Consider the following 13,459-nt stretch of genomic DNA (forward strand, 5'->3'; position numbering starts at 1 on the left):
GAAGGGGAGCATAGCAGGGGAGAGAGGTGAAGGTTCCTTGTGGGGTGGCTTGAAGGCTGCCAGAACACAAAGTCCTGGCAGCCCAGGGTCTGTTGCGCAGGTGGAGCACTCCACGCGTTACTCCGGAGGGGCCTGGCAAGGTGTGCTCTGCCCCGCCCCCAAAGGTAGCTTCCAGGACAAGGCGGCCCCACTTAGGCTGTACTCCCCGCCGATGAGAACTGCTTGCTGGGGGGGCAGGGGAGAGTGTGTGGGCGCCACCCCCCCTCCCCTCCCCCCCCCGCTGAGATTTCCCCGGGAACGTGGTAAGCGTACAGCTGCTCATGTGAGTGTTTCTCAGAAAACCTCTCGCCCAGCCAAGTTTGTTATCTGTAGATAAAGACTTTCAAGGCCAAGCACTTTCCCCGCAGGGCTCTTCGGTCTAAAAAAAAAAAAAAAAAAATCTCCGTGCAGCTGCTGTCTTCTGTTTGAAATTCCTTCAGTGGGGGGCACTGCCGCTCTAAACGGGAGGTCAGAGAAGTGGTAGGAGGCAGATTGGTCTGGGGAGGAGGGAGGACACGGCCATCGATCAGCGGATTCCCTCACCCAAAGCAAAGAGTAAGTCAAAGAGTGGCTTAAGAAAAAAGAAAAAAAAAAGGGGGGGGTCTTGAGCTGTCACCCTGTCTTTCTGAGTGAGCAGTGGCAGTGGTCAGCACCTTCTGAAAATCACTCGTATTGTGATGAGACAAACACCGTTAGCCCAGCAGCGCCCCCGTGGTGGTGGGAAGTGGAATTCTAGCGGGAGAGGCGCTCCGAGGAAGGGACCCCGCTGCTTTCCTTCCGGCGGCAACTGTAGAGTTCTCCGCTCTCGGTTCACTTTCCCATCTACTTAAAATGCACCCACACTTCCCCCAGCCCGGCATATTTGAAGGGCCAAAGGCCTTCTCCCCTGCTGGCCTCTATTTGGTGTCACGGCTGCCGGCTCTGAGCCTGCCTGTACCACTCTCGGTGACACGTTTGTTCCTTTCGCACCAGTGTTGATCTGAGCGCATGTCTCCGCGCACCTTTGCTGCTAGGCTGTGAGTTCCATATCTTCCTTTTACTGACGCAGAGCTGGAGTCCTTGTTGAGGGGACGAGATATGAAAGCGTCCTGCCGCATGGAGATTGTCACCTGCTAACGGAAAATGATGAGACCGGGTAAGCCACTGTGGCCGTAGAGTCAGCTGATGGCTTCACGCCTCAAAACCAAAACGTCCCTTAGCAGAAGCTAAGATTCTGGGGCGCCTGGGTGGCTCAGTTGGTTAAGCAGCCGATTCTGGTTTCGCCTCAGGTGATGAGCTCAGTTTTGTGAGTTCGAGCCCCGCGTTGGGCTCTGTGCTGACAGGGCGGAGCCTGCTTTGGATTCTGTGTCTTTCCCTCTCTTTCCCTGCCCCTCCCCTGCTCACGTGCTGTCTCTGTCTCTCTCAAAATAAATAAACTTAAAAAAAAAAAACCAACTAAGATTCTACTGGTGCCAGAGGTGTAGCAAGGAGGCTGCGGAGGAGGGGTGGGGGTGGGGGGAGAGATTCAGAGTGATCTCTTGAGATCTGTAGGTTTCCCTGAGGCAGAAGGCATCCAGCCACCTGTTTGGAGTGATTACCTCCTTTTCAGGTCCAAGAACCTGTGAACTTGGGAGGAGGCGCAGAGCAGGTGGAGGCCAATTCACAAAGGCTTGGTTTAAAATTTGGCTATTTTGTTGTTCATAGATCTTTTTGCACTGATTTTGATTTATTTAATTTTTTTAATGTTTATTTTTGAGAGAGAGAGAGAGAGAGAGACTCAGAGGAGAGCACAAGCGGGGGCGGGGCAGAGAGGGAGGGAGACACAGAATCCGAAGGAGGCTCCGGGTTCTGAGCTGTCAGCACAGAGCCCGAACTCATGAACCGTGAGATCATGACCTGCGCCAAAGTTGGACGCTTCACCGACCGAGCCACCCAGGCTCCCTGTGATTTTGATTTTTTCAAAAAGATACTGCATTAAGGTATTATCTATCCCGATGGCTGAGTTCTTAGTACCCAGCAAACACTTTCTTTTTGCACCTTGGGGAGTGTCTCACTCACCTCACCCTAGTCCCAGCTCTGGCTGTCAGGTAGGAGTGGAGCTAAGTTTGATTTGGGGAGGAAGGGTCAGGTTACTGAGTCTAGAAAGCTAAAAGCCCATTAGGTTTGATGTCAGGGCCATAGAGAGAGACAGTGGGAGATCTTGAACAAGGCAGATAGGGATGATGTTTTAGGAAGATTCATCTGTTCCCAAATGCGCAAGGTAGACCGATGTGCAGGGAGGGCTGGAAGCAAGATCTGGAGTTTGTGTAACTAGATCATGTGTTTCCAGAAGTGTAACAGTTAAAAAAGGAAAGAGCTGGACATATTTGGGTCAGGCTATTTTCAAGATGTGTTTCAAATACATTTGATTGTGGAAGTAAAGGGCCCATGTAACGACAGAGTTAACATTTCTCACTTGTCGAGTGCCTACTGATCCTAGAGCCGGGGTTGGCGAACTTGTGTAAGTGGCCAAACAATAAATATTTTAGGCTTTGTAGGCCATGCCACTTGTTATGTGAAAGCAACTACAGACAATACGTAGATGAGCAAATGTTGCCATGTTCCAATAAAGCCTTATTTACAAAAATAGGCATTGGGGAAAAAAAAAAGCAGGAATTGGGCCTCGATTTGACCTGTGGTGGTTGTAGCTTACTGAATTCCTACTCTCGGCCATTGGCAGCTTCATGGTCAAAGCCAGGTGGCCATGGGTTCTAGTTAGTAAGTAGAAAGAAAGCATGGAGGGAGTACCTCCGTCGTCCCAAGGCCTCGGCCTGGGAGTGGCACACATCTCTGGAGAAAATTTTGACATAGGCCCTCATTACCACCCAGGGCCTGGGAATGTAGTCTGGTCTTGCGCCGAGGAAGGAGAGATTTCAGATGTCCACGAACAATGTTTGCCACAGGTTCCTTTAGGGGCAGTTTCAGAACCTTCATGGAAGGTATGTTCATGTACTCAGAGAAATTTTGATGAGTCCTTCCCTACATGGCAGGACCTACTTGGGGTCTGAAAGAAAAAGCCAAGTGTAAAAGGAATGAGAAAATTAGGAAAGCAGTACTTCCTGAATACTAACAGAGTAAACAATCGGGGCAAAGGTCATCGGTAGATGGCACCGGATGAGTTTGTTGAGGAATCAGATGTGGCCTCTCGAAGCACCTTTCCATAGGTTGCTTCTTAATTACAAAGGGAAAGGGCACTTTTACCACAGAGAGACCTGGCAGTGACAACCTTGAGCAAATGATCAAACTTAGCATCACCCAAAATGGGACAAATGGTTACGCCTCCTGATTTGTTGGAACGGGAAGTACACATCACCTCTGTAATAGTCTTTCCAAAATTGCTTAAGCTGAATCTGATCATGAGGAAACCCATCCAGCAAAATCCAGATCTTTCTGGGACATTCTACGTGACATTTGGCTTTGCACCTTCATACATGCCAAATGCCACGAAAGAGAAAAGCAGAAGGTCTTTCCTATTAGAGGATGCTAAAAAGACCTGATGACCAAATTCAAGACGTGATCCTGGGCTAGATCCTCAATGGGGGGGGGGGGGGGGGGGGAGGGGAAACCAGCTATAAATAAAATTTCGAGGAGAATTAGAGAAATTGAACGTGCCCCGGATATTAGGTGGAACACCAATTGTTAAATTTCTTAGGTATGACAGAATTGTAGTTATTTGGGATAATGGCCTTGTTTTCTGAGATACATTAGGAGTGAAGTTTCATGGCGTTTCAGCAAAACTTAAAAAAAAATTTTTTTTAATGTTTGTTTTTGAGAGAGAGAGAGAGAGAGCTAGAGAGCGAGAGCGAGTGAGCACGAGCAGGGGAGGGGCAGAGAGAAGAGGGAGACACAGAATCCAAAGCAGGCTCCAGGCTCTGAGCTGTCAGGACAGAGCCCGACGTGGGGCTCAAACTCACAAACTGCGAGATCATGACCTGAGCCAAAGTCAGATGTTTAACTGAGCCACCCAGGTGCCCCTCAGCAAAAAACTTTAAAAAGTACATATATTTGTATACATAAATATACATGTGTGTATATATATATATACATACAACACACACACACATATTTGTGTATAGATTAATAAATATGAATCTAGACAAAGAGTATTTGAGTTTTCTTTCTTTCTTCTTCTTCTTTTTTTTTTTTTTAACATTTATTTACTTATTTTGAGAGACAGAGAAAGTGTGAGTGGGGTGGGAGGGTGCAGAGAGAGGGAGAGAGAGAATCCCAAGCAGGCTCCACACTGTCAGTGCAGAACCCGATGTGGGGCTTGAGTCCATAAACCATGAGATCATGACCTGAGCTGAAATCAAGAGTCAGATGCTTAACCGACTGAGCCACCTAGGCACCCTTACTTGGGTTTTCATCATTCAGTTGACCCCTGAACAATGAGGGGTTAGGGGTGCTGACACCCTCCCCCCAGGCAGTTAAAAATCTGTATAACTTATAACCCCCCACCAAATTAATAGGCTGCTGTTTGACTGAAAGCCTTACCTATAACATAGTCGATTAACATGTATTTTATATGTTCTATGTATTATATACTGTATTCTTTTTTTTTTTTTTTTTTCAACGTTTATTTATTTTTGGGACAGAGAGAGACAGAGCATGAACGGGGGAGGGGCAGAGAGAGAGGGAGACACAGAATCGGAAACAGGCTCCAGGCTCTGAGCCATCAGCCCAGAGCCCGACGCGGGGCTCGAACTCACGGACCGCGAGATCGTGACCTGGCTGAAGTCGGACGCTTAACCGACTGCGCCACCCAGGCGCCCCTATATACTGTATTCTTATAGAACACCTAGAGAAAAGAAAATGTTAAGAAAAATCATAAGAGAAAATACATTAATAATATTGTTTTGTAATAAATCCACGATAAGTGGACCTACACAGCTCAAACCCATATTGTTCAACAGTCAACTGTACTATTTCTTTCCACTTTTTAATAGGTTTGACATCTTTCTTTCTTTTTCTTTTTTTTTTTAACGTTTTATTTATTTTTGAGACAGGGAGAGACAGAGCATGAACAGGGGAGGGTCAGAGAGAGGGGGAGACACAGAATCTGAAACAGGCTCCAGGCTCTGAGCTATCAGCACAGAGCCCGATGCGGGGCTCGAACTCACGAACCGCGAGATCATGACCTGAGCCAAAGTCGGCCGCTTAACCGACTGAGCCACCCAGGCGCCCCAACTTTGACATCTTTCAAAAGAAATAGTTCTTGGCAGGACAGAGATAGCCAAGACTACCTGCCCCCCAAAATGAAAAAAACAAAAAACAAAACAAAAATTTTCCTTATTAAATGGCACCAGCATTTTTTTTCAAAAAAAAAAAACAAAAACAAAACAGATGAACATAAGGGAAGGGAAACAAAAATAATATAAAAACAGGGAGGGGGACAAAACAGAAGAGACTCATAAATATGGAGAACAAACAGGGTTACCGGAGGGGTCGTGGGAGGGGGGATGGGCTAAATGGGTAAGGGGCACTAAGGAATCTACTCCTGAAATCATTGTTTCACTATATGCTAACTAATTTGGATGTAAATTTTAAAAAATAAAAAATAAAATAAAAAAACCCCCACATAACTGGAAACTTCTCATTATTCTGTTTTGCCCTCAGGAGAATAAAAAACAGGAAAGCTTTAGGTAGAATTTTTGGATTGCAATGTTTTTCCAGAGGATGTTAAACTTTATTATAAAATCCTAAGGGGAATACATAAAAAAAATTCTTAGAACTAATCAGTGAGTTCAGCCAGGTTGTGGGATAAATATCAATATACAAAAGTCAGGGGCGCCTGGGTGGCTCAGTCGGTTAAGTGGCTGAGTTCGCCTCAGGTTATAATCTCACAATTTGTGGGTTTGAGCCCTGCACTGGGCTCTTTGCTGACAGCTCGGAGCCTGGAGCCTGCTTTGGATTCTGTGTGTCTCTCTCTGCCCATCCTCTGCTTGTGCTATCTCTCAAAAATAGATAAACGTTAAAAAAATTAAAAACATATATATACATACAAAAATCAATTGTTTTATTTATTTATTTATTTATTTATTTATTTATTTATTTATTTATTTTGAGAGAGAGAGACACAGTGAGAGAGAGAGCAAAAATCCTGAGCAGCCTCCACATTCAGCATGGAGCCCGACACGGGGCTCGATCCCACAACCCTGGGATCATGACCTGAGCTGAAATCAAGAGTTGGACGCTCAACCGACTGAGCCACCCAGGCGCCCCTTGATTGTATTTTTGTATATTAGCAATGAACAATCCGAAAATGAAATTAAGAAAATTCCATCAAAAGTAACTATTTGGAAACACATTTAACAAAGGAAGTGCAAGACTTGTACACTGAAAACTACGAAACCTTGAAAGAACTAAATAAATGGAGAGACATCTCATGTTCGTGGATTGAAAGATTTAATATTGTGTACATGGCAAATTCCCCAAACTGATCCACAGATTCATGCAATGCTTATCAAAATCTCATCTGGCCGCTGCAGAAATTAACAAGCTGATTCTAAAATTCATATGGAAATGCAAGGGATGCAGAAAGAGCCAAAATAGTCTTGCAAAAGAATAAAGTTGGGGGACTTCACACTTCCTGATTTCAAAACTTAACTGCAAAGCTGCAGTAATCAAGACACCAGCGACGGCTATAAAGACAGACATATAGGTCAATGAAATAGAATTGAGAGTCCAGAAATGAGCCTTTAAAGTTGCAATGAATTTATTTTATATCCTTAAACTGACTTTGTGACTTAGAAAAGAGACAAAATAAGTTATCTAATGATTGAACATCCATTTCTGGGACATCACAGCTTCATCTACGTATATTTTTAATTGTGGTAAGATATACACAAATTTTACCATTTTAAACATTTTAAGGGTACAGTTCAGGGGCAGTAAGTACATTCACATTGTTGTGCAGCCATCACCATCAGGCAGCTACATCATTTCGAAGTTCCATACCTATGATGATTGATGCTCCATTGCAAACTCATGCCCTCTCTCCCCCCTCCTCCTGGTACCCAGTATACTTACCTTCTATGAGGTTGACCCTTCTAGTTACCTCACGTAAGTAGAATCATACAATATTTTTTTCTTTGGTGTCTGGCTTATTTCATGTAGCATGATGTATTCAAGGCTCCTCTATGTATCGCATGTCAGCATTTCCTTCGTTTTAAAGTCTGAGTAACATTCCATAGTGTATATATACACACCACACTTTGTTTATCTACTCATCCTTGGATGGACATTTGGGCTGTTTCCACCTTTTGGCTATGGCGAATCAATGCTATGAATATTGGTGTTCAAGTATCTGTTTAAGTTCCTGCTCTCAGTTCTTTTATGTATATACTCAGAATTGGATTGCTGGATCAAAAAATAATTCTAATTTTAGGAACCGCCACACTTTCCCATAGCGGCTGCACCATTTTCCATTCCCATCAGCAATGCACAAGGATTCCAACTTCTCACATTCTTGCCAACATTTGTACAATATTTTTTGATAATTTTTTAATCTTTTGCTTCAAATATATTTTTGTCAGAACTTGGTAGCTGCAGATTCCCAGCTAATTCTAATTATGGAAAACATGACTACCATATGAACTGATTGGAAAGTCCTTATTGGCAAACTAAGCAGTCAAAATAGATTTATTTTCTGTTAGAAAAAGTCTGGCTTCATTTTATACATGTTTCCATAAAAAAACCTGCTCACTTCTGAATTTTAAGACAGTCAGAGCTGTGGTATGAATTTGTTGCCTGAATGAAGTAAAATTCTGCCAGTCTCAATATTTCTTACTAATGCTCTCTTTGCTTTACTTTCAAGAGGTTATCTATCTCTCAGGATTGATGTGTTATCTGAGAGCAGCGAGATGAAAAGAGGCGAGGGCTTTATACACAAAAACAGTTTCGTATTTTCCCTTTTACTTAGCAACCAGGAGTTTTACACACAGGGCCACTGCACCACAGTAATTGTTACAGTGTAGGAAGTATGTCTTTCTTGGGTGAAGCAGAATGGGGATTGTGAAGGGCAAGGTGGAGAACACCCTGGAGAATGAGGATGGCGGAAACATATTGAAGTTGACTCCCTTAAAAATATATGTGCCTGTGTGCCTCCTGGAGCCTTATCTCCACGGGTATGTGTATTGCAGCTTAGAGAATCCCTGTCTGACTTTATTCCCCTCCCAACTAGACATTATTATTCTTGCTGTATGCAGTCGGCATTTGCTTAGTTTTCCCCACACATTCGCCAGTTTGATCACCATTCTTGCACTGGAGATCTGCTTATTCTTCTTGAAGTACATTCTTTGGAATTTGCTGACGGTAATGATCTATTCATAGTAAACTGAATTTGTGTTATTACGAAAATATCTTTTATGTCTTTGCACTAAATGATAGTTTGTAATTCTGGGTTAACATTTCTTTCTTCTCAAAACGTTGACTAGTCAGATGATTCTGTTGTCTTCTAGCTTCGATTGTTGCTGTTGAGTTTTCAATGCTATTCTTTTTAGGCAATTTTTTGTTACATTTAAGGCCACTTTGTCATCCTGCAGTTCCACTAGAACATGCTATCTATCCTGCTTATGATTAGTGTTTCCTAAATTCAATGATTCCCTACTATGACAAAATCTAGGAGTATTTCAGCTATTTAATTTTGTCTATCTTCTGTTATCTTTGGGACTCCAATTTTATAGAGTCGATCTTGGTCACTCTATCCCCCGAGTCTCTTAATGTCTTTTATTATTTCCTGTGCAGATTTGTTTCTGCTGTACATTAGGTTAATGTATTCTGGGTAATCTTTCACAAGTTTTAGTTTGTTTTCTTTGACAGTGTTCAATTGGAACTGTTTAACCTATCAAATCTATTTTTACATCCAATGACTCTCTTCATTTGTGTAAGTTTATTATTTTCCAAATTTTCCTGGTCATAGTTCAGTTGACTTTTCTTTTTTTTTAAAACATTTATTCATTTTTGACAGAGGCAGAGTGCGAGCTGGGGGTGGGAGGGGGTGGGGAGGGCAGAGAGAGAGAGAGAGAGAGAGGGAGACACAGGATTTGCAACAGGTTCCAGGCTCTGAGCTGTCAGCAGAGTCCAACGCAGGGCTCAACCCACAAACCCTGAGATCATGACCTGAGCCGAAATCGGACATTTAACCAACTGAGCCACCCAGGCAGCTTGGCTGACTTTTACTTCTTACTTGGCTTTTTTTTTTTTTTTAAGTACGGTATCATACCTTCATTTCTCAGTATTTTATAGCATAATCATTTTTTGTTTATTTATTTTGAGAGAGAGAAGGGGGTGCAGAGAGAGGGAGAGAGACAATTCCAATTCGTGCTTTCAGTGCAGAGCTTGATGTGGGGCTCGATTTCATGAAATGGGAGATCATGCGCCAAAATCAAGAGTTGGACGCTTAACTGACTGAGCCACCCCAAAGCATATCATTCTGTATTCTGCATCCAGTACTTCCGGTATCAGATCACTTGGTTTGTAATGGTCTCATATATAACAACTTCTTTCCTTATGTTTTGTAATTTGGGGTTGTGAGCTCATTTTTTGGGTGTGTTTTATCTACTGGAATCTTTTGAGGCTTCCGTTAAGGATAAGGTTGTAAGAGACACATATCCTTGTGGCAGTTGATTTTTTTTTTTTTTCCCTTTCATTGAAGGAATAGCTCTTTGAAGATCTCAGCTATATATATGTGGGATCTAAATTTTAATTTCACATCTTGTTCAAGGTCATGTGTCCTGTCTCTGATGTAGTGTTACTAGCTAAGATTCTAATGTGTTTCTTTGAGTCTTAGTTTCTTCCTCTGAAAGATGGGTCTAATTAATAATAGTACCCACATCATGGGGTTGTTGTACAATTAATATTTGCAGTTCTTAGAACAGAGCCTGGTAGTCAATAAATATTAGCTACTATATAGCTAATATATATATCATATACTATATATATATATATATATAGAGAGAGAGAGAGAGGTATATTACATTATATATTATATGTATTTACCAGTTGGCAAATGGCCTCAGGGAAAGCAATGGCTCCAGTGCCCTTTGGTTTTGGTCCTTAAAGATTTCCCTCTTTCTGTAAGCTTAGCTACTTATTGTTATATTTCATTAAGAATTCTTAGGTGTTTAATAGTGTTTTTTAGAATGTGAAATCATCTATATTGCTGAAAATATTTTTGCTGTAAAAAGACCTGTGAACACAACTGGCTGTAAAACTCAACATCATCTGATTCTTGACAGTAAGCCAAGAGCACGGATATTAAAGATGTGGTCATTCTATTGGTCTTTATTTGCCATATGTATGATGTATATGAAGACATGTTAATTTTTTTTTAATTTAGTTTCGAGAGAGAGAGAGAGAGCAGGAGAGGGGCAGAGAGACGAGAAAATCTCAAATAGGCTCTGCACTGTCCACTCTGCTCAGGCAGCATGAACCATGAGATCATGACCTGAGCCGAAATCAAGAGTTGGCTTAACCGACTGAGCCACGCAGGCGCCCCAAAGCATATTAATTTTTAAGGCCCCTGTTGGTAAAATGACCGAGGAAGTCTTGAATGATATAAGTTTTGGCAAACAGGACGGAATGAAAAAAAAAGGCACGCAAATGAGCAGATAGGGCCACATCTGAACCTGTTGAGAGTTTGTACAACTAAATGCCTCTTGATTTTCTTAGGGTGTTTGGTGAGCTGGGAAAAATGGTTAGTTTTTTTTTTTTTTTTTTTTTAACATGGTTTGAATACTTGTCTTTTAAGAAAATGTGTAATAAAATTAAAATTAAAAAATGATTTAAAAAACAAGTACTACTACATATATGAGCGATGGCTTACCTGGGGGGAAATTGGGTTAGTTGGTTCTACCTTGAATTATTTGTCCTCATAGAAAAACAATGCCATGACAAAGGACAGAAACACAGATAAGGGGCAATTAATTCAAGTTATTTACTGTTCACCTTCATAATAAAAAAGTGGCTCAAATTAAAAGCTTTAGCTCTGTGTGTTCATGTGGAACAATCTTCCACATAGATTACATGAAGACGGCAAGGTGCAGGATAGTATGCAGATTATCCTATCCTTCCTATAAAAACATATAAACTTTATTATGCAGAATATTTCTGGAATGACCCGCAGAAGCTGGAAAGGGTGGTTTGACTCTAAGGAGAGTGATTTCCTTTTCACGATCCTTTTGTAGGTTGTACACTCTGAATGTAATACTAACACACAAAACCAATATAGTTTTTAAAACAATTTTTTAACATTTATTTATTTTTTGAGAGAGAGAGACACAGCATTAGCAGGGGAAAGGCAGAGAGAGAGGGAATCACAGATTCCAAAGTGGGCTCCAGGCCCCGAGCTGTCAGCACAGAGCCCGACGCGGGGCTCGAACTCACAAACCATGAGATCATGACCTGAGCTGAAGTCGGATGCTTAACCGACCAAGCCACCCAGGTGCCCCAACCAATATAGTTTTATAAAAGGAATCCATAATATTGTCTTTACAAGATTTTTCTTCTCAAGGATAAACATTCTCAAAGACTCTAAAGTAAAGCTGTTCATTCTTAAAAACCATGATACGGTTGCTGCAATTAAGAACCGGATGAAGATAAGTTGGCTGTGAGGATGATGAGCTCTGAAAACTAGTGTTATTAAAAAGTTAAACCCATCTTTCTTTAGAGATCTTTTTTTTTTTTTAATTTTTAAACTTTATTTATTTTTGAGAGAAACAGAGCGTGAGTGGGGAGGGGCAGAGAGAGGGAGACACAAAACTAGAAGCAGGCTCCAGGCTCTGAGCTGTGAGCACAGAGCCCGACGCGGGGCTCGAACTCACAAGCGGTGAGATCATGACCTGAGGTGAGGTAGGGTGCTTAACTGACTGAGCCACCCAGGCGCCCCTAGAAATCTTTTAAAAAAAAAAAATATTGGGGCGCCTGGGTGGCTCAGTCGGTTAAGCGTCCAACTTCAGCTCAGGTCACGATCTCAGGGTCGTGAGTTCGAGCCCCGCGTCGGGCTCTGGGCTGATGGCTCAGAGCCTGGAGCCTGCTTCCGGTTCTGTGTCTCCCTCTCTCTCTGCCCCTCCCCCGTTCATGCTCTGTCTCTCTCTCAGTCTCAAAAATAAATAAACGTTAAAAAAAAAATATTTATTTTGAGAGAAAGTGCATGTGGGCATGAGTGGGGGAGGGGCAGGGAGGGAGAGAGAGAGAGAATCCCAAGCAGGGCCTATGCTCAGCACAGACCATGAGCTCATGACCATGAGATTATGACCTGAGGTAATATCAAGAATTGGAAGCTTAACCCACTGAGCCATCCAGGTGCCCCTCTTTATTGAGATCTTTGATTATTCCTTGAGACATGAGGAGACTGACCACAGTATCAGAGACCTCTGAAGTCAGCTACATAACATAAATGTTGACTTCTTAGCAAGAAGGTCTACTTGTTAAAAGTTCTACCACCAGCAACCTGAAGACATTGGAACTTACCACTTCTTTCCAAGATTCTGGGCATTGTTCATTCACTGAAAAAGTCACTTAAAAAGTGTAGGGGAAATAATTATACACTAACAAGCTGGACAACCTAGAAAAAATGGATAAATTCCTAGAAACATACAATTTTCCAGCATTATATCATGAACAAATAGAAAATCTGAAGATCTGAAGAGACTGATTAGTCATGAGGAGGATGAACAGTAATGAAAAATCTCCTAACAAACAAAAGTCCAGGACCAGACAGCTTCACTGGAGTTTTCTACCACACACTCAAAGAAAATGTATACCAATCTTTCTCAAACTCTTCCAAAAAACTGAAGAGGAGGGAAAGCTTCCAAATACATTTTAGGAGGCCACCAATATCCTTGATGAACACAGATGCAAAAATCCTCAATGAAATATTAGCCATCCAAGTCCAACAATACATTAAAAGGATCATATACCATGACCAAGTGGGGTTTACTCCAGGGATGCAAGGATAGTTCAACAATCAATGTGATACCCACAGTAATAAAAGAAAAATCATAGGATCATCTCAATAGATGCCGAAAAAGCATCTGACAAAATTCAACATCCATTTATAATAAAAGCTCTCAACGAAGTAAGTATAGAGGGAATGTAGCTCATAAAGAAGGGTCATATATGTGAATCTTATAGCTAACATCATACTCAATGGTTAAAAGCTAAAAGGTTTTCCTCTAAGATCAGGAACAAGACAAGGATGCAAATTCTTACCACTTTTATTCAACATAGTACTAGAAGTCCTAGCCATGGCAATCAGGTAAGAAAAAGAAATGGAAGGCATCCAAATTAGAAAGGAAGGAAGAAATAAAATTGTTACTATTTGCAGATGACATGTATGTATGTATGTATATATGTGTTTATATATATATTTATATATATTCTATATATATTTTTATATATT

The sequence above is a fragment of the Puma concolor genome, chromosome E1 (assembly GCF_028749965.1).
Source record: "Puma concolor isolate L17-30 chromosome E1, mPumCon1.1.hap2, whole genome shotgun sequence".
Classification (NCBI taxonomy): domain Eukaryota; kingdom Metazoa; phylum Chordata; class Mammalia; order Carnivora; family Felidae; genus Puma; species Puma concolor.